The 22,526-nt window shown below is 39.2% G+C and overlaps 1 long non-coding RNA gene across 1 annotated transcript; it reads left to right on the top strand.

Moving 5' to 3' along the window:
- Positions 1-1,918: 1,918 nt before the first annotated feature.
- Positions 1,919-3,121, top strand: LOC139125795 (uncharacterized). The gene is made up of 2 exons (XR_011550348.1): positions 1,919-2,043; positions 2,188-3,121. It is a non-coding gene; the product is annotated as an uncharacterized lncRNA (long non-coding RNA).
- The last annotated feature ends 19,405 nt before the right edge of the window (positions 3,122-22,526 follow it).

The raw sequence follows: 22,526 nt of genomic DNA, 5'->3' as shown, positions 1-22,526 counted from the left end.
TAAATTAAATGTATACCAAGTGATCATTTTAAGTTACTTTTAACTGTTTTTAATGGATTTTCCAAAGAGTCCTGTGGAAATGATGAAAAACGCTTATCTGGTCTTGTGTTTGTAAAACCTCATGGCTGATAATTGTCATAGTATTGAAAAAAAATTGAAAGTGAAGAAATTACTGTTTTTAATAGGCATATTTTCCTTGAAATACATGACCGTGTAAAGAATATATGCTAAAAGTGTTTAAGAGTAAATTTCTTTTCAAAAATAATTTAATCTGTGACCAAAGGATTTTTATTCTTTGAGTTTACAAATTCAAACATTGCAATTTGTTCAATCATCTTGTGCAGTGCAAAATTTATAAAATGACTGAAAAACAAAAAAAATTGGCAGAATTACAGTCTTTGTGATGTAAAATTATGGGTTGACATCACGATAATTGTTAATCTGTTCGAAGTACTACTATACTATAATTTAAAAAAGAAAAGTTCATGCAGAAACGGTAACATATATTGTCCGCAATGTAGTGTTAATTTTGACTTTACATCAAAATATGCCTTTGCTGGATACCAAATATATAGGGCGAAATATTAAAATCAGCCATGTTCAGCAAAATCCACACAACAGCATTGATCCTTTTCTAATTTGATTTGATTTGCTTATGTTATCCTTGTATGACAGTCAGTACAATATGGAACTTGAACACAACACAGTGAATAAGTATGCTGTAAATGAAATGGTGTGGCTGCATCCACATGCAGCAATAGGAGTGCCTTTGTCTCTCACCCCTCATTTCCAACCTGTCCCATCCCTGAAAAAATAGTTTGGTCTTATATTTATAATATTAATAATTTCTGTATTTGTTAAAATGTGCGCATCTCAAAAACTTTTGATCATAAACATTTTCATTGTTTTTATAGCTGACCAGTCAGTTAACCTGTTTATTTTGAATATTTGCGCATTTTTCCTCAGTATTTGACATTTTCAGAATACCTTCTTATTCAATTTGTCATTTTCTAAAAGTTAAAATGCTCCTTTGTGTGGTCAAGCTTTCCACAAGCATCAAATGTGGTACTTCATATAGGAAGGTCTGCCTCTAGAGGGCGGGCATCATGAACAGTGTTTGTTAGTTATTTCCTCCACATAAACTTCTGATTGTAACATTGAACATGGCCGACGTCCGATATTCCTGTCTAAAACTTTCACTCATTTTCGTTCATATGACTCTGAAACTCCAGGAACGATTGGGAAGAAAGGGTTATCTTGAAATATTGAGGTACTCGCCGATATTTTGCAAAATTAAATGAGAAAAAATGCAAGGAAAATGCCGACAGGCTTACACAATGACCGTTTTCAGACTCAGCATATGATCATCTGCAGATTATGCAACAGGCTCATATCACGTGAGGCCATGAGGGGATATCCCTCAGTACCAAACACTAGCGCACACAGAGTGAGCAAACACAAAGTGAGTACCCCTAACGTCAGCTCAGTAGTCTGTAATAGATCGTAGTCAACTAAGAACCTTGGAGAAAGGCTTAACACTGTGGCTATGCCGCTAAGTCCCTTTTGATTTTTGTCACAGCTCAAAATCGTTCTCCTGCACCTCAACCTGAACCATGAACACCCCCACCAGTTTATGATATGACCCATCACAATGGCATGACGTCAACGGATCTTGACAGACGGAAGTATTGACAGACGGAAGTAGTTGACACCAGCATACTGGTTTTCAACTCTAATACCTTCTCTGTCTATAAATAGACACGAGAGGTAATAATAAACAAGGCAACATACTAATTTATTTTTATTGGCAATCAATAGTTCTTACAAGGAAGTGCTGGCAGTTATACCGGGTTCAAGAGTATTACTTATGAACAGCAGATGAACAATGCAAGGATAAAAGGAATACACTGAAAGAGTCTGGACCAAGGCAGCACTCTTCCTGCTGCAATGCTTCTACAAAACAAAGGATCTGGTTGGAAAAAAACTTGAAGGGAGCTAACTGTCGTGAAAGCATTGATCCTAATACTGTTTCTGCAATTATTGGTAAGTTTCATATATTCCTTTCTCTTTCCCTACAAGCACCTCACATAGTGCAATGAGTGTAACTTTATGTGAAATTAACATATTTTGTATTTTTGCTCACATGAAGTCCATGCTGACTATTGTTATCTAACTATTGATCAACAGATACTGATGGAAGCAGAAGTGACGATGGAGATGGCAGTATCCATGGCAATACATTTCCTGAGCATTCTGGTGTACAAATGGATACTGATATTGACTGATATAACTAAAGTGAGTGAAGCATTCCATGAATCTGTCAAACTTGTTTCAACACAACAGAGACTTCATACTCAGAGAACATTTCATCATTACATTTTTCACAATGCAAGTACAGTGAAACCTATCCTTAGAACAAACCATCTCAAACTGTGCAATCATTTTTACTGGACTGCTGTTTTCACATTTCACTATTTTACAGAAAAGATATGTACATTTACCTTATAATGAAGTGTGACATCACTCAGGACAGTACATTAAGCAATTTTACTATTTGTCAACATGCTGAACAATGCAAGTTTGGATATTTTGTAAAACCTTTTCACTTCCGACAGTACTTTGATAATGTTGTCAAAATACAGTACTCATGCCGATAAAACAAACTTCTGAGAAACTGTATTTTACCTCTTTGTTTCAAACTGCTGAATTGAACACAAGAATTTTATTTCTTGCTCCAGCTTCAACAGTGTCATACTGATTTTTTCACACCATTTTGTACATTCAAGTTTTTTGGTGAAATTGTCATTTATAATGATATTTTTAACTCTGCTGTTTGAAATATTAATGCTTATTTGAAGATTTTTTTTATTACACAAGTGCCGATAAGTGCTAAAATTACGGCAAATATTTAAATGTATTGGTTTATAAGTTAGTCTGTCACTTACAATATCCTAAATTGCTCATCACAAATTTTCTAAAAATACAAGAGTTAGAATTTTTGGACACAAATATTTGAACGCACACAACAGTAATGGTAACGTCATCTTTCAAAATATGCATTGTTGTTGTTTATATCTTTCACACTGTTATTAAAGTATGATCACTGTTGTTAATTAAGCAATATGATTGTTTCAGTGTGTGCTTTGAATAAGAGACAGGAAAATGAGGTGAGTGTTGCTGTTGACAATCAACATCAAGAGACTAAGGTAACTTATCAATACTGCATGAATGAGTAACCCCTATCGATCACACACCCCCCCACCCCCCGCAGTCGATGTGATAATGGATGACTAGCATATACATTATGTGTACTTGTTTATGCTCGACGAAATCAAGTACGCCCTGTGTACACTTTTTTACCCCTCCACAACAAGTACACTCCATGCATACTTTTTTCACGGAGGTTCCCTAAAATTAAGTACGCTCTACGTATACAAAAGCGTTCCAATATTGGATAGCTTTAAGTAGCATCACATTGGATTCTGTGTACTATATAGGTACACTCTATGTGTAAAACATGTATCTTTTTTCTTTACTGATTCTGTACAAAGATAATACATAGTTTTGTACACTTCACGGGCTACATAAAGTAGGCAAAATGTAGGGTGAATTTTGGTAAGGTTATTATGTCAGAAATGGAACGCATATCTTTTATATTGAATAAAATAATATCCGAGAGTGAAACCCCAAGTTCTCACAATGGCCAGGGATCACTTTGGGGCGCGATAACACAATATTTACGTTCAAAAATCAGAAAAATACCGTCAATGACGCTGTACCTTCTCTAATGTGTGGCCAGGTCAGGTAATGGTTGTTGGCATGGAGTTGTTGGTAAATAGTTGATGATGTAGGGGCATGAGGTGGGATATGGACCGAAAGAACCAAAAGATGATTAAATACATCAATCAAAAAAATTCTAAGCTACAGTATAAACTGCCTAAAGATAGTTCAATGTGGAAAAAAGTTAAACAATCAGAAATAAGAATTAACAGTCCAAAATAGTAATGACGCACTTCCTTACTGACCTGAGTGCATGTGAAATACACAACCTGGCATCTGTAAATTAAATGTATACCAAGTGATCATTTCCAGTCACTTTTAACTGTTTTTAATGGATTTTCCAAAGAGTCCTGTGGAAATGATGAAAAACGCTTATCTGGTCTTGTGTTTGTATAACCTCATGGCTGATAATTGTCATAGTATTGAAAAAAAATTGAAAGTGAAGAAATTAACTGTTTTTAATAGGCATATTTTCCTTGAAATACATGACCGTGTAAAGAATATATGCTAAAAGTGTTTAAGAGTAATTTCTTTTCAAAAAATAATTTTATTTGTGACCAAAGGATTTTATTCTTTGAGTTTACAAATTCAAACATTGCAATTTGTTCAATCTTGTGCAGTGCAAAATTTATAAAATGACTGAAAACAAAAAAAAAATTGGCAGAATTACAGTCTTTGTGATGTAAAATTATGGGTTGACATCACGATAACTGTTAATCTGTTTGAAGTACTAATATACTATAATTTAAAAATAAAAATTCATGCAGAAACGGTAAAATATATTGTCAGCAATGTAGTGTTAATTTTGACTTTACATCAAAATATGCCTTTGCTGGATACCAAATATATAGGGCGAAATATCAGCCATGTTCAGCAAAATCCACACAACAGCATTGATCCTTTTCTAATTTGATTTGATTTGCTTATGTTATCCTTGTATGACAGTCAGTACAATATGGAACTTGAACACAACACAGTGAATAAGTATGCTGTAAATGAAATGGTGTGGCTGCATCCACATGCAGCAATAGGAGTGCCTTTGTCTCTCACCCCTCATTTCCAACCTGTCCCATCCCTGAAAAATAGTTTGGTCTTATATTTATAATGTTAATAATTTCTGTATTGTTAAAATGTGCGCATCTCAAAAACTTTTGATCATAAACATTTTCATTGTTTTTTATAGCTGACCAGTCAGTTAACCTGTTTATTTTGAATATTTGCGCATTTTTCCTCAGTATTTGACATTTTCTGAATACCTTTTTATTCAGTTTGTCATTTTCTAAAAGTTTAAATGCTCCATTGTGTGGTCAGCTTTCCACAAGCATCAATGTGGTACTTCATATAGGAGGGTCTGCCTCTAGAGGGCGGGCATCATGAACACTCCTGTGTTTGTTGGTTAATTCCTCCACGTAAACTTCTGATTGTACTGTAAACATTGAACATGGCCGACGTCCGATTTTCCTGTCTAAAACTTTCACTCATTTTCGTTCATATGACTCTGAAACTCCAGGAAACGATTGGGAAGAAAGGGTTATCTTGAAATATTGAGGTACTCGCCGATATTTTGCAAAATTAAATGAGAAAAAATGCAAGGAAAATGCCGACAGGCTTACACAATGACAGTTTTCAGACTCGGAGGCATATGATCATCTCTGCAGATTATGCAACAGGCCCAGATCACGTGAGGCCATGAGGGGATATCCACGCAACTCAGTACCAAACACTAGCGCTCACAGAGTGAGCAAACACAAAGTGAGTACCCCTAACGTCAGCTCAGTAGTCTGTAATAGATTGTAGTCAACTAAGAAACCTTGGAGAAAGGCTTAACACTGTGGCTATGCCGCTAAGTCCCTTTTGATTTTTGTCATAGCTCAAAATCGTTCTCCCACACCTCAACCTGAGCCATGAACACCCCCACCAGTTTATGATATGACCCATCACAATGGCATGACGTCAACGGATCTTGACAGACGGAAGTCTTGACAGACAGAAGTTCTTGACAGCAGCATATTGGTTTTCAACTCTAATACCTTCTCTGTCTATAAATAGACACGAGAAGGTAAAAATCGCATTCAGAAAAATCATTGGGGCAAAAAAGTCGCACCGATAATGCAAATGGCGCGTACGTGATATGCATATGCGCTCTAAATTCATCTGTACTATTTGGTAGGTTTTCAGTACAGAACCTCTCACAGTGTCGCCGTAGAGAGCGCTATAATTACGCTACAAAAAGCTAGAACCATGGGCAAGATTCAGTGTGGTTAATGGTTCTGTACCAAGAACCTGTTGCAGAGTTACCCGTTTCAAAAAGCGTTTGTGACTGGTTGCCAACAGGAAGTTTTGGGTTCATTGACAAATCATTGGAGTCGATACAGCAAGTGTTCATTGCTGATGTACAGTGTGTTGTGGTCACTCAAAGTGGCGCTTTTGAAGGAATTAGTGTCCATTACGAGTGGTAATGCACTATTCTGGACTACTGTACTTCCGTTACTCCTGCACTAGAAAGTATGGATTTGATCGCCTCCGCTAGTGAGGACGAAGAATCGACAAGTATTGGTGATGGTCGCAAGACTAGCTCTGCATGGTAGGCTAGGGCTGTGTGTTACCGGCGTTATATGGCCTCCTCGGAAATACGGCGCGCAGTTTCTCTGCAGAAAACAGCCGATTTTGAATCCAAAACATGTATTGATCTTAGTTTTTGAGCACACCCATCTCGCCTAGGTACATGATGTGCTAAGCCGCTTGTAAACTTATGCAAAGCCTACTTTAATCTCTCTATGCGGGGGAAGAGTTTGTATCCGCCGCCATTGTTATCTCATTCAACCCATGAGCTCAGGAGGATCAGGATTCAGGGTTCAGACTTTAATTTTTTGCCAGTGTTGGAGGATTGGAAAGAAAGTAAATATAGGTCTTTATTTACAGGCCATAAGTAAACCAAGGTATACCATGTAAAACACACTTAATGATACAGCAGTCATTGCAGAACTATTTGCATAATCACTATTTATTGGTGTTCTATCTGTAAGAAAAATGTTGTGGAATGGTTAAATACTGACATTTTGGAAAATAAATGTTTCATGAAGTTTAATTTGTTGGTGTGTAATTTGCAACATTATACACACACATATACACAGAGCCATACAGTGTTCTCGCCGCCACTGTAATTGCTCTGGGGAGAACACTCTATGGTTTTGTGTGCATGTGAGTAATTTCTGGTAAACATTAAATACTCATTACCATAACAATTACAACTATTCAGTGTTTATTCTTAGTCTGGTTCCCTGACCCATTTCCCCGGTAGAGGGCGTGGGGAAATATAGGGTCAGGTACCGGGTAGCCATCTTGAACAGAATTTTGTTCAAGATGGCGGAGGTTAGTCACCTGACAGAACACGCTACAACAAATATGGCTGCTACCATGAAAACGCCTGTCAAAATTCAACTGGATCAGAATTATGTTCGAAACACTGGTATCCGAACAAAAAACATTGGCACACGAGACGGGACACATAAGGGGTGGACCATTTGATATTCTGGGGGGGCTTGGAAGATTGCTGGAGAGCTATTATTTTATTTTCATCTGCTTCACCATGAATTATTTTTTTTCTACAGGGCATATGCTGGCAACTTTTTTTTTCACTTTCCTTCTTCGAGATATATTTTTTTTTACCAAATTTCGCTGCAATGTTTGTTTGCTTGGTTTTTCACACCAAGTAACAAGATGCTGTTCTATCGCACACAGACTATATTCAAGAAACTAAATAAAGATATGTAAATACATGTACATTTTTGATTCACTTTACAAAAATATCAGTTTATAGATCTTATTTATACCATGGGTAACACACTGAAAATGTAAATCCACACATGAAAGCCAAGGAACGTCGCCAGAAAGATGAAAGCCAGGAAAAAATACAATATCTATTCCAGAAAGTTAGACGAAGATGGGTGCTACATGTACTGTCACTAAGAGTGATGATCTCTCTGAAGAAGAGATGATTGCAAAAGAAATATTGAATGACATTGTTGACACTATAGTTGAAAAGGAACAATGATTGTGTGACTTCATACAAAATACTGATGATTGAACTTTTCCATATGACATATTGCTCCCTGGCTGACCAGATGTCTGCTGAACTCAATCAGTATGAGAACTTGTATGTACTATTACCATATCAAACCAAAAGAGCACAGTGTCATTGAGACTTTATTAAAGTTTTGGTGTTTTGCTTTATTTTTTGACAAATATTATTGGTTTTGTTCCAGACGAGTTCTTGTTTTCAGTTGCTGAAAGCTACAGTGATAGTACCTGTAACTTTTGACAATTTTTCAGTGTTTTTGTTTGTGTATTATTTCAGTTCCTCGTTTAAAAAAATTTAAGTTATTGTTCCTCTAGCTTGAAATGGTTTATGCTTTATAAAACTCCAGAGCTACTGCTTGATTTTTATTGATGCTGCAGTGTGCATCGAACAATTGCCAAGATTTTTTTTTTCGAGTCGCAATGGTCCATAATTGTTTTTCCATCAGCCACTTAAAGCCAGATTTTTTTTTCGAGCAACTCCACCTGGCATCTTTTTTTCCCCAATCTTCCAAGCCCCCCCCAGGATATCAAATGGTCCACCCCTAAACTTAAAGGATTAATCAAAAGGCTGGCTGTGATATCGCAGCATTACTTGTGGCGTGTATCTAACGCGCTAGGGTCATTGAGGTCATCGCCGACTGTGGCGTGACCCCAATGACCCGAGCACTTTCGATACACGCCACAAGTACTGCTGCTATATCACAGCTAATTGAAAGCAAACGGTGTTGGAACTGTGAACGACGATTGATTTCGATGGATAGAATGGTGTCCGAATTTCGTGAAAAATGTCAGGCATCATGTCGACGTTCTAAAAGTATTAAGAGGTGTGCTAAATCACAGTGGCTAAATCATGGAGGTAGAAAGTCTTTCTTTCTACCTCCACGGCTTTGTGGTACAAACAAGAAGTTGGTGTCAAGTGAGCCTGAAAGTGCGAAACCCAAGAAAGATGAGAAAAAGTTACAAGTGTTACTTTCATCCAATCACAGCTTCTTTTATTTTAACCCAACAGCGTCCAGGTTTACATTAGCCGGTACCTGACCCTATATTCCCCACGCCCTCTACCGGGGAAATGGGTCAGGGAACCAGACTATGTTCATTCTAGGATGTAAAAGCAAGGGGCCACTGTGGGCCCCTACTCCTGTCCCAATGGGGCCATTTTAGAAAATCGGGGGGGGGGGGAGGACCATCATTATCACACATGTGAAACCCTTGAATTTTCTGCAGAAAATACTGTAATCTATCTAGTCAAGAAACGGAGAATACTAGCTTACTGCAAAGTTGTCCCCGTACGTATGCAACAGGCCCAACAATGGCAAAGCAAACTAACCGTTTGGTTTGATTCAATTGTTTACGTAACTTATGTGATGAATTATTGATATGTCGGTCTTGAACAACTGTACAAATTACTAAGGACTGTGATTTTGACTGTGGAAACGATCATGATCAAAGCTTAGTACATAGAAGGATTTCTCCAAGAGTGGCCCCCGATTTGCACTCATCGACAATTATCATACACTGATACAGCAAGAAAGTGTAACCCGTACGACCTAAATAAAGAGATCGATACATCAACTTTTAAAACATAACTTGTATGTATTACTAAATTTACGATCATTGGTTCTGAAAAAGGCTTTTACACAGTGTTGTTCTATGCATAGATATGTCTGACCTAAAATGTGTTGCTCTTCAAAATGATCATCTGGCCAAGCATGGATGCATTCCTTGCAGTGTTCAACATTTAGTTTGTATGGACGGTAGACATTGCAAATGCACCAATTTAAGGGACTGCCCAATCATCCTGAGTTCATCAACTATACTGGCGTTAAAAATCAGGGATGTAGAAAATTTTTGCCACAGCAGGAAAATTTTGGTTTACAGCCGGCAATGTCCGTAATGCGACCGGGAAGCGGTTGCCAGGGAATGGGTGTGGGAGTGTGTGTCCCCCCTCCCACGGTGCGGACTTTTTTTGACTTTGAAGTCTCCAGAATGGCTCTCCTGGACCCATTTTATGAATTTTTGGTCAAATCTTGCACACTTTTACATCATGTATGATGTAACAAGGTAAGGACAGTCAGGTGATCTCTCTTCAGGTATTTTTATTTCTAAACATTTAACATTTATTATTTGTATAGTCTCGTTTTTTCGATGTACACTGGCCACCATAAACCGGTAACTTCGTCAAAGCCTAATTTTCTGTTCAATAGCCACGTGTGAGAAACTTTAAATTTACTTGTAGAATTGTCCCCATATTTGTCGTACGTCGGAATCGAAGAACAGCAGCTTTTGCTGCACAAATAGAAATTATGAAGGCCGATATTTCGCTCACCGTTGCCACCATCTCTCTGAGATAACACGTACTATACATTGTTGTTTGATTCACGACCCGATGAACTGACATCACTAGTAGCGAAATTTTTGGTTGTTTCAACTTTCACTTGAACACAGTTCGCTTTCAGTTGTTTTGATAATACTGGAACACGGCTGGCATAGCACGGCCGCATGGGAACTTGACTGGGTTGTTTTGGTTGCGATTTCCGGAGTAGGACTTGCACTGACAATCTGCTAAAGTGCCGGCAGATTCATCGGCAGATTTTTCACCGAGAGTTTATTCAGCCTGTTTATCAGAGAAACCACTGAAGAAATTCTTGATACTTGGCTATCTATCGCCCGAACATTTACATTCTGCGTACAATCTCCGCAAAGTTGACATAGGCTTGTCATGCAAATACAACTGCGTGACTTTACCGTACCGAGTCACTCCGAAAGCTAGCCGAACACATGCCGACAATGACGTACCAAAAAACCCCCAGCGAGGTCAACTGCGACCTGCATGACCTGTGCACTGCGTTCTGGCAAGCACACGTTACCGCTTACCGATCGCGTATGTAGATTGTTTCAGCATACTCTTGTTTACAATTCAATTTTGTTTGACTAGGAATTTTTGGGAGTCTGAAAAGACATGAAAGTCTATGATTTTTGTAAACTTAGTACTCAACTAATGCCTGTTCCCGTAGCGGACTGAATTTAACGCGAGTGGCCATTTCCGTGTTAAGGCACGTATGTATACATCCTCGTACTCGATTACGATTGATTTTTCGAACACACAAATACAAAAAAAACTGCTGTTTCTTGTTGTAGTTACATTTCTTTTTAAAGATTTGTGAGAAGATTTTGGCTCTTTTGTTACACTGCAGCAGAAATGACATCGATTTTAAATCTACAAATAATTTTCACAGCCGGCAAAATTTTGCTGACAGCTGGTTGTTTTTGCCGGCTGCCGGCTCTTTTCTACATCCCTGAAAATGCAAGTGGCAACTAGCTTTTTACCATTACGCATAGGCTAGTGCCATTGATTACATTCATCGGCCGCACCACATGCACACGACTCCAATACACCGTTGCCCCTACATCAGTCTTTTCTACCCAGCTTCCTATGCACCACCATATATGCTGTAGTGGGTATTTAACTGCATAAGTCGATGGGAAACTGAATCGTTTTACATGTCACACTATGACTGAGGTAATGGCCTTCGGGGAGATACGCGAATGTATGAACTACGTGAACTCTGCTTGACCGACCCATTCATGTAATGTTGTGCCCTTAGTGGCGCATCAAACGTAGAAACAAGGGCCATTCGAGATTTTATTGTGCAAATTGCGCAATGGCGAGTCCTAGAATTAACTAGGACTATTGTTATTGCAAATTAACAAATATGCAGAAAATCAGCGAAAGTTAGGTTCCCACAGACTTTGAAATTCTCCCCCAGTATTTTTTTTTTCATGTGGGATTTTATCTCATGCGGTTCTTGAGCCAGGGTAATCCCTGCATGGCAAAGGGAAATTTTTGTTGCGAACTTGAATTCATACACTTGTTTACTCCACAAGATCAAGAGCTTGAAGCTGCCATCTTGTACTACTATGTTGAGGCCGTCAGTGAGTTTCGAGTTTTGCAACCTCGCTCATCAGTAGAGCTACAAGAACCTGTAGAGTTCAAATTAAGCGCACGGCATTTGCTTGTACCGATTAATCACTACTGAAGACTAAACACTGTACTACACTAACCTTGTCGTTCACAGGGTAGGGTATTTGTTCAAACACATCGATGGCCTTCCATAAACATTGAACGTGGGGCATCCGTACCGCCATTACCGGAAGTTAATAATGGCGGCTCCCAGAAATGATTTTTGAGAGGCAATCGACGTTTTTAAACAAACACCAAACCCCATAAACGACAAGATTATAGTGTTTCGTATTCAGAAGTGATAAATCGATACGACCAAATGAAGTAAACATAGGAGCCACATCAAAATGCCGCACCATGTGCGGTGGCGCTTATTTTGGATGAACAGGGCCTTCAGCATTGTAGCTGAGCGAGGTCGCAAAAACAAAAACTCACCATAGAGCTACGGTACAAGTTTGCAGCTACAGCTACTTGACAGTTATTCCCTAAACGTGGCCACTGCCAAGGATCACTTACTGATCCGACCGAGTCAGATCCCGTGAGGAGTACGGTGCCCAGAGTAGAGTGATCCAAGGTCATTGACACGTACTGAGGGAGAACAACTGAGATTTTTTTTTTCATTTGAAATCCGATGATTCTATTTATGGTCAAAACATCTGGCTGTTGCAGTAAAGCTTTCTCGCGTGACTTTTGGGCAGATCGTCCATGTAGCCGACACGAACACGAAGTGTCTGTTACCGGCTACCAAAAACTATGAAAAATAGTAAAGAATGAGCACGCTGACGTGTTACACTGGACAAAATGTCGTTGACATTCTTCCAAGTACGTAACATGGCGCAGCAGTCAGTCAGTCATTTAGTGATTGGACATGAACTGTCAGTGGTCAGGTACCGAGACGGTCGCGACAACCGCTTGTGTCGTCTTATAACAATAGCTTCGCTGTAACAGTAGTAATGAGTCCAGTGCTGAGTATCGACTGTCTTACGGTCCCTCCAGTGACCCACCGTGACTGCTTGCAGTAATATCAAATACTGTTCCGAAGTAAGAACGAGTTGGGTTCGCTGCCGGTCGCTGCTATGCGTTATAACTCTACTTCTCTTTGTGCTTGTACGCGGCGTAATATCCATATCATCTTTGGGTCGCCGTTGAACTTGAACAGTGCTGGAACATTACTTCTACAGCCACGTTGGCGTTCAATGCATGCCACGGGTCTGTGGCCTTTCCCCCTCTTGTTATCAGCTGTCAGTTCACCGTATACACAGCGAGCTCTCTGTGAAGCAAATCAAATTTGAAAGTCGATGCTATAGCCTTCTCACCAACATACAATCAAACCGCGTATGTCAGTGGAATGTGTCGTTACCTCCGGTAAATCTTGGTCTGAGGCATTCAGTGATTCAAAAATACAATTTAAACAAAACAGACAGCCTTCCTGACTTTACATTCCACACGAAAATTTCCAACAAACTTAAGAGAGCGGTGTTTTAGGGTTTATTTCCGCGGAAGTATATTACTTAATTAAAAACGCAAGTTGCAATTCGCCGGTGGCGGTTCCCATGACTACAGCTCCTCCCGAGGGAAAGGCTAAAAATGACCGTCTTCATATTCCAGTGAGTGTGTCGTGTTGCTTTCATGGCACGTCGGCCCTTCGATAAAATATTTCTCGAGTGTTTATTCGCTTCACCGATTAAGGTTTGTCTCACTAAACAGCTGCATGTAGGCTATAATTACAATTCCTTTTGTTTAGTTAGTTGATACTACCCTAACCCATCATTTCAACGAATTTCCTTATGCAACATTGAGTCTTTGAGAAATCACCATAATGCCAACATGTTGCAACCGCTTCAACAGATCCTGGTACAGTGCAAAGGTTGCCACACTGTACACATGATACAGAGAACGTCGGAGCGTAGCATAACATCTCCAGATTTGCCAAATTTTCGTCGCACGTGATGTCCAGTGCGTCGCGCATTGTTCAGTTCTTGGGCCCAGTTGTCGTTCGCTTTGGAATTTTTCGCAAATTTTGACGGTTTACCTCGGGTTCGTTGATAATATAAGAAATAACCACAGGCGTGCTGTTTTCTGGGTAGTTTCTATAAGTGTAGTTTATTCTACGTTTTGACGTTCTCTTCCGTAGCCTAATCACCGTGATTAGGCTACGGAAGAGAACGTCGAAACGTAGAATAAACTACACTTATAGAAACTACCCAGAAAACAACACGCCTGTGGAAATAACAGACTCTGCCCTGATCATTATTCCATAACGTTTATTTTGGGCACGGGCTCCCTGGGAAAGCCAAACTTATTAACGGGCTCGGCCAATCTGATTAAAATCAGATGTAAGGGACTGGTCAGTTTCTTCGGCCGGGGGGGGGGGGCGGTGGATTATTTTTTGCCGACGTCAAAAAGTCGCTGACCCCCCCTATTCCAAATTTTGAAAACAGGGTGACCCCCCTATTCCAAATTTCGAAAACAGGGTGACCCCCCACACGCGACAACTGTAAAACAAAAGGTGGACATAATTTATATATATATATATATATATATATATATATATATATATATATATATATATATAACCGGGAGGGCACATTGTTTACATTTTGTGTGTATTATATATATATTGTTGACCAGTCAGTTGTAAGATAGGAATTTCGAAGTGTCAATCTTAAAGTTTGAATACAGTACATTTTGAATGAGCTGTGAATTTATTTCACACTTTCTATGCTTAACCAGATGTCCTGAACTGTTGTACAGAAATGCAGTGGATGTCAATCATTAATATCAAAGAGGAAAAAGCAGTAAATCAAAAAATTTGATGGATGTTAAGACTTGCCAGCCATCCAATTAAATCTCCTGGGGAGCCATAGAGAGGCATTTTAGCCAAATCTAATGTGTGCAGTGTCTGAGATGACCTTTTCTTGTAACATTGAAACCATAAAAGCACAGCTAATAATGATAAAAACTGCCTTTTTTAACTGTTATTTTGGTCATAAAAAAGCATCATTCTACAGAAAACCTGAGACACAAAGGAAAACAGTTGCATCAATGAGATCGAAAGATATCTTGTCATTTTTCTATCTCTAAAATATTAAAGTCACGCCATGTATCAAATATATATTGTGAAATATTTGTGCCTGTTGCTTTCTCATACTGAATTCTCATAGAGAGAGAACAGAAAAGTATCAGGACTTTGTCTTGCTTATCATATGAAATGCAGATTTCATAACGGTACACTTTCACTAAGCAAACTTCAAGATATCTCTGGCATATATCTCTGATTTATTCAATTATGGCGCCCGAAGGGCGTGGAGAAAAATATGAAACATCCTAATATCTCTGATATATATGTCTTGTATATTAAAGTCATGCACTGGAAGGGCGTGCTGAAAAATGTTTGATATGTTAAAGTAATGCGCTCGAAGAGCATGCTGAAAAATATTGAACACACAGATATCTCTGATATATACATGTATGCCTGATATGTTAAAGTTGGGCGTGCTGAAAAATATGTCTGATTATTAAAGTTATGCGCCCGAAGGGCGCGCCGAAAAATGCGACTGAATGATGAAATTTGAGGCTGACACGATGCATTTTAGGCAATGATGAGCCTGTGTCGAAATTCAAAAAACACACTGAACCCCCCCCCCATTGGGCATTTCAAAAACATGGTGACCCCCCCTATCACCAAAGTCAAAAACAGGGTGACCCCCCCCCCAAAGAATCCATCGCCCCCCCCCCAGCCGAAGAAACTGACCAGTCCCTAAGCTTAGAGTACGGCGACGTCTACTTACGCGTACGCGGTATTCTCTTGCTGTATTCTCTTGCTGTCGCCTCTCAGTAGAGGCGACAGCAAATCCCGCATACGCGTAAAGTAGACGTCGCGTCGCCGTACTCTACATCTGATTTTAATCAGATTGGGGCTCGGCAAGCATCGCCTGTTAATTTTTGGCTTTCCTCGTCGCCCTTGCCCATAAATAAAGGTAAACCGGTATTTCTATATTTTACAATCCATTTTCAAACTTTTTGGTCCTATCGTTCTGTCCCCAGTAGACTGAAAGATTTGGCCGCGTGCGGGCGCTCCGCTCTACGATACTATCGCTAGCTGCCAATATTGATACCTGGTCTGAATTTTAGAATACGGAAATATTCATGCACTGTTCACGTATGCGAAAAAGAAATCAAATGTGCACTCTAAACCTAGCCATGGATCCTTGACGGAAAGTTGGACGTGTGCTGTTTTGTTGTTATTGATGTTTGTTTGTCTGTTTGTTTGTTTTTGTTTTGTTTTTTATTCGATGCTTCACGCCCTCCAAACCAATATATATATATATATATATATATATATATATATATATATATATATATATATATATATATATATGCAATTGCGTAGACCGGTAGACCGTCTGTCGGCTTTTATGACATAAGGCCCGTTAGAAGCGCCATTTGCACGCTGCTCTATAACGAAGCTAACATTGGAATGAACATGCACGAACTTCGAATTCTGACAGCGATTGAACTTTTGACATATAAAAACGGTATCGATCATGATTTCTTTCAAAAACTCACTTGTTTTGAAATTATTGTAGAAATGCTCCTATTCTCTGGGCATATAGATGTCAAAACAGAATAAATCGAAGGAACGAACTTCAACAGACTGTCGCGCTAAAGGGTTGGCTGTTTCCCCGGTGGTGTCAGTCCCCGGGTTGGTGGGTACCCATGCGCGTTACCTGGCAAATTCACGGAAAAGGGGGTGTTTTTCTTCAGTCATCTCGGAGATTCTAGGTCCGTGAAATCGAGAAAAAGGGGTACTTTTTCAGAGTAACCTCCGAGATTAGGGGTAGTCCTTTCATAATCTCCCAAGGACACTAAATCTGGTCTAGTCTCACTCACAAAGAAAATGAAAAACAGTACCGTACGTTTGTACGTACATATGACGTATACATGCCCATCACTTAGGGTCCATCTAAAATCACCTAAAATCAGGTGAGGACAAACATTTGTGATGTATGTACATGTATACAAAGTCAACCTCCAGGGTCAACCCTGGAAGTCAACATACTAACCTCCTAGATTTCGAAAATAAGGGTATGTTTTTTACAGCTAATTTCTCCCAGATTTGCCACAAATAGGGGGTGTTTTTCTCAGAAATATTCTAGGAAAGGGGGTACTTTTCAAACTTGGGTAACAAGCATGGGGCTGTTTCGTAGATCTTTGCCTGTTGATCTGAACGCACTTGAGGTGGGCCGTGCAGACGCAGAGCGGACTTGCTGCCAAAGTAACTGCAACGCCCTGCTTTGCCAGCCATGCCAGCAAGCACTGCCCACCGGGGCCAGTCTTAAGTAGGCCCTAATGAAAGTATGATGTGCAGTAGTGTATTTTAGACTGAAAGATTCAGTCGGGGTTTTTGTTTTTTTGTTTGTTATTTTTTAAAAGATAAATTTATTTCCACATAGTCACAAATAAAACAAATCTACATAAGTGTGAATGCATTAAAATTACAATGCGTCTTGTCTGAAGACAAAAAAAACCCCAAATAATTAGCTGTTTAATTACAAAGATCATCATATGAATGCATTCAGGATGCATTCTTCTCCTTCAAGTCTTACAAGGCTTGAAAACTTTGTGATAAAATCCTCAGTTTTGTTCATCATCTTATAAGTGAAATATAATGTATTCATCCATGAGGAGAGATAACATTTCAATTGCATGACATAGGATTGAAGGGAAACTTTAATCCCATCAAGAGTAACCGAATTTCGAATATTCCAAACTGTATATTTTACGAAGAGAAGTAATACAGTAAATAATGTCAGATGTTGCATTATTATCATTTTCGATTTCTGCAATTGCTAATCTTTTGATGTTGATATTATTATCAAAGTTGTGTTTTCTGGTCGTGTGCGGGCGCAGTTCGCCGGAGCGCCCGCACACGACTAAATCTTTCAGTCTAATTGTATTTTTGTTAAGAATCTTCGTGCGTCCATTCAGTTGCAATAATTTAATAATGGATTATCAAAAAGTTTGATCGATATCACGTCGTGTCTGTGTAATTTGTTCGAATTTTAAAGACATCAAGATACCGAAGACCATGTTCGTTCTCGTAAGCGCATATTTTGACGATGACTGTTTTCGTTGCGCATTTTGAAAAAAAAAGGAGCGAAGTCAGTGGAAATCGACCTTGCTCGCTTTTGGTGTATTCATATATACTGCTGGTTGTGGAAAGGTGGATGGCGACCGTATTAGGTATTTGATATTTTCAGCGGTGGATCTGTACTACCAAGTACTTCATTTGAGGAGTTTTGATAAACTTTCAAATAACATGTAATGCTATATTAAGCACAAAAAAAACAGATTTCACCTTTAGAGGATATTTATCGTAAAGTTTAGTCGGACGATTAGTGGTAAAATATGAGTTTGAGAGGAAGACTACGTTTTGTAATAAACATTTCAACTCACCAAGAGAGATATAAAACAGATAAAAATACTCACAAGACAGCTAAGTAGAGAACCATTGGAATCGCAGTGGGTTTTGTTTCCTTCTCCACTGTGACGATTTTTTTTTCCATTGTCAGTCTGAGTCCTGCACCAAATTGTTTGTTTTGTTTTTCGGTAGGAGGAAGCAATGCAGTTTTTTTTTCACTGACTTTTAATACTGATTCGAATCTTGTAGTAAAATGTAATAAATTAAATCAGATCTTTAGATCATAAACTATTTTTTTCTACTTTTCGAAAAAAATCCAATCGCCACAGAGCAAGCGGGTTTTTTTATTTAGCCGTCAATCAAGAAATACTAATCTTGGGTCACGAATGTTAGAGAGAGTGGGTGTGGGTGGCCGAGGGCAGAAGTTTATGGCGCATGGAGTCAAGACATTATTATTTATTCATTCAATGGATGATAATGTGCATGGCTCAGGTATTTAAAATTGTTGTGCTGGCACTGTCGCTGCGTACAGTTACACACTGTATTTTATCCAGGCCACAAAATGACAATCGTCTCATCACTTCACAACTATAACTGTTTCTCAAAAGAAAGTATTGCAGTATCACAAGTTTCAGTCTAATAACGAGTGCATTTATATTTGCAGGTGCAATGATGGAGACCCCTGATATTTGTACTAACCGCCAGTGAAGAATCTAGGTTGCCGTTGACTGTAGAACTTGCTGATCAGCGATTGGCTTGAAAGACTTTCAGAACGGGACACCATATGATGTCTTCAGCTATCATATGGAGGTACTACCTTCAGATAACAAGCATACTTTCACATTCCACAGTTTTCAAAATAAGAATTATAAAAAACAGGAGACAGTAACTGAAAGTTTTACAAGTGACCTTCGCTTCTGGGGTTCACGGGGGATAGCTTTACCTGTCAGTTGCGATCAGTTGCCGTACGTTCACGGCCTGGTCCTTAGCAGATGTCGGAGGTACCATGGGTACGTAGTAATTGAAGACGAACACGCCTGTAGAATTGAGATTGATAACTTTATTTACATAGCTCGAGTTACAGCTTCATCTTTCTGATAATCGTCTCCCTGTGAATGAATTTCATTTCTCTCATTTATTACAGTTCAATTTTACTTATTTTACTAAGTATATCTGCTACCTCTACTCTAAAGATAATACACATGTCATACAAAAAATACAAAAAATTGTCAACTCTTCAGAACGTGTTGATTCTCAAAAAACTTATATTCATAGCCCGACGGCACTTTTATTGCCACCTTGGCACATTCATAACGTGTACAATCTCGTCACAAGATGCTGACGTGTAATAAAGCTAACGTTAAAAATATTACAGAATTACCAAAGTTAGAAACATCATTAAATGTCTGTTCGCTGTCACTTGGTAGAAGGTCGAAAAAATACGTGTTTTTTGTTCTATCATCGTTTCCATCGTTCGATGTGAGAAATTTTAGACTGTCACACTTGCACTGAAAATAATCACGACCTCCTGCATAATAACTGATTAATTATTGACAAGAGAACGAGAGTAATGATTTGTGTTACGACATTATCCTTTTCTATGTTTTATATTTTGTCATAAAGAATGGTTAATTCAATAATTTTCAAATTATGCAATAGATAGTTCGCCATGTTTGTGTGCTAAGTGTAAATAAAATGCTTACTGTATATAAAAAGTAACTTTTCGAACCAAGTTTGTAAATTGATTTTCGTAATATTCGTAAATTCGTAAATATACCGATATATATATATATATATATATATATATATATATATATATATATATATATATATATATATATATATATATATATATATTAGTTGCCTTACCCAGGTAATATTCAAAAATAATCGTTTACTAGAAAGTCAGAGCCAGTAGTTCTACGTTGCCGTAATGCACCGTCCACTCTCTGCGTTACATCCGTCGGATGATATAGTAGGTGTAAATATATTTATAACAGTGCTTCTACGTAGACGCAGTCACAAAATACACGAAATAAACGTAAATTATGGCTTACGACTCGAGGTCTTGCAGATTACCCGTTCTGTTCTTTTCATTATTCATGTGAACATCCGAACACTCTGCTGTGTATCGAACCCTCGACTATAAATTACAAGCCGTGTCCAGCGCTTCTGCACCGCCGGCGCGCAAACTGGTAATGGTAGTTGATATTAAAGCTCAAAGCTATGCTCTGTTATCTCGTAAAAGTAGAGCGGCAAATTTAACAATTCTTCATGTAGGAAATGAAATTTAGTTTTGTTTTGTTTTTGTTGTTGTTTGTTTGTTTGTTTGTTTGCTTGTTTATTTGTTTTGGTTTATTGTGGTGTCACACCTAGTATTGGAAGATGATTTGCAGCAGATCAACGTACATATCGATCAGGAGATTATACAGTTTCGTCATTTACGTTTCCACTTTGATTCATGACGAGAAGTCGCCGTCGGCTCTTGCTGATTTTGAAGAGTGCGAGGCGGAACAGATGGCTCAACGGGTGTAAGGTAGCCATCGTCATGCAAGTTCAAGTCTGACGTCACTGGCCTCAAGATATCCTGCACTTAAAATTGAAGTATATAGATGATTTAGAGTATCTGGTGAATCTACGGGATTTTCGCTCTTTTGCTCTCTCTCAGATGCACCTGCAAGGTTGTTCAAGGCGTCATCGTCTGCGTCGTGAGATGCCAATATCAAGTTCGAAGGTGAACGTCCAGCGTCGCCTTCACTACTGTTCGTTTGACTTTGACTCGTAACGGGCGATTCTTGCCCGTGGTGGATAGCTACGTGGACTTCCATCGAGGCCATGTCATCGCAGATGGCGTCACAACTGGGACACATGAACCATTCGCGATTCTCCCTACGGCGCCCTCGCGCACCTCCTCCTGGTTGGTGTGGGTGATCCGCATTCCCTGTTATTGATACGTCGGGCATACAGTCGACCAGGTGAGCCTGGATTGTAAATATATCATTCGTAAGGTACACGTTACTGCAGTTTGGGCAAGTGAAGAACCCACCGTATTGATCGTCTGTGCACACCTCAGCATGGGACTGCAGCAAGTCCAGGTCGTGGAATCGCATTGAACACACTGGGCACTCCAGTTGCGGCGGAGTTGATCTGTTAAATCCATCCGCTGAACGAATCTCGCTGGCGCCAGCTAGACCCCTGGACGCTGAGCCATGCCTAGCCGAGCTGAATAGAACGTGTCGGTTCGCGTTACCAGGCCCATCCCGATGTCTGCTGACAATATCCCCCAGCTTGTTTATAAAGTGACCATCCGCAAGGCTGTCGACTGTACCATCCAGAACAGCTGAGGTGTTGTCGGCTCTACAAGTCGGACACAACAATTTACCGCGCGATACGCGGAGGACACTTTCCAGACATCCTCGACAGAAGACATGAGAGCAGTATGGCAGTACTTTAGGTTGCTTCAGGCGACTCTTACAAACAGCGCACTGCAAAAGGGCTCCATAGATTTCTTCGCAAACTTTAACAGAATCCATATTTACATCTGAAACTTTTCAAGACACACAGCTAAGAGGATTGGATCTATAGAAATAAAAAAGCATCGCATGAAAATAAAATAAGTGAACACAAAGAAAGCACCATCAATACGATTATGGTTATGACATGATAAAAACCCAACAATACGGGATAGAATTAAAGAGGCACTCCCACTTTGTAACATTTTTAAAACACATTTTTTTAATGCCAACGGTCGATATTTGACTTGGCGACTGCGCGCGGATCGCGAGATATCGATAAAATATGTCATTTCCCGAGCGTATTTTTCATATCCCGAAGTTTTACGATCGTTCTAATTTTGACTCGAAATCCCCCGAAGGTTTTTTGTTGTGTTGATTGACGATATTCTAGGGAGTCTACGATAAGTTCGAACGACGCAATTAATTTACTTCCCACTGCAAAGACTTTATATACAGCATTATGCCTTTACCTCAGGTAAGTTTTTAAAAACTTCTCCTTAGTTTTTGTCGTTTTCATTATTCTAAATCGGTTGTATTATATTTTTAACCAATACCACATAAACATCAGTTTTTACATGTCAAATATTAGCCGCCTCCGATGACTACATTTTGTCGTCTGCCACACAGTACGCCGCGCGCGTGGTATGTGCGCGTGGCATGCGTCTATGCATATCACGCGGCGGCCGCTATGTATCAACCGCACGTAACCTTTGCCAATTCTGGTGGAATCAGCAAAAATTGTTTTTCGTTTATACGCCAAGTCAGT

This window comes from Ptychodera flava (assembly GCF_041260155.1).
Source record: "Ptychodera flava strain L36383 chromosome 3 unlocalized genomic scaffold, AS_Pfla_20210202 Scaffold_26__1_contigs__length_13983176_pilon, whole genome shotgun sequence".
Classification (NCBI taxonomy): Eukaryota; Metazoa; Hemichordata; class Enteropneusta; family Ptychoderidae; genus Ptychodera; species Ptychodera flava.
Note: the sequence above shows the minus strand (reverse complement) of the source record. Positions and strands in the feature narration are given on the sequence as shown.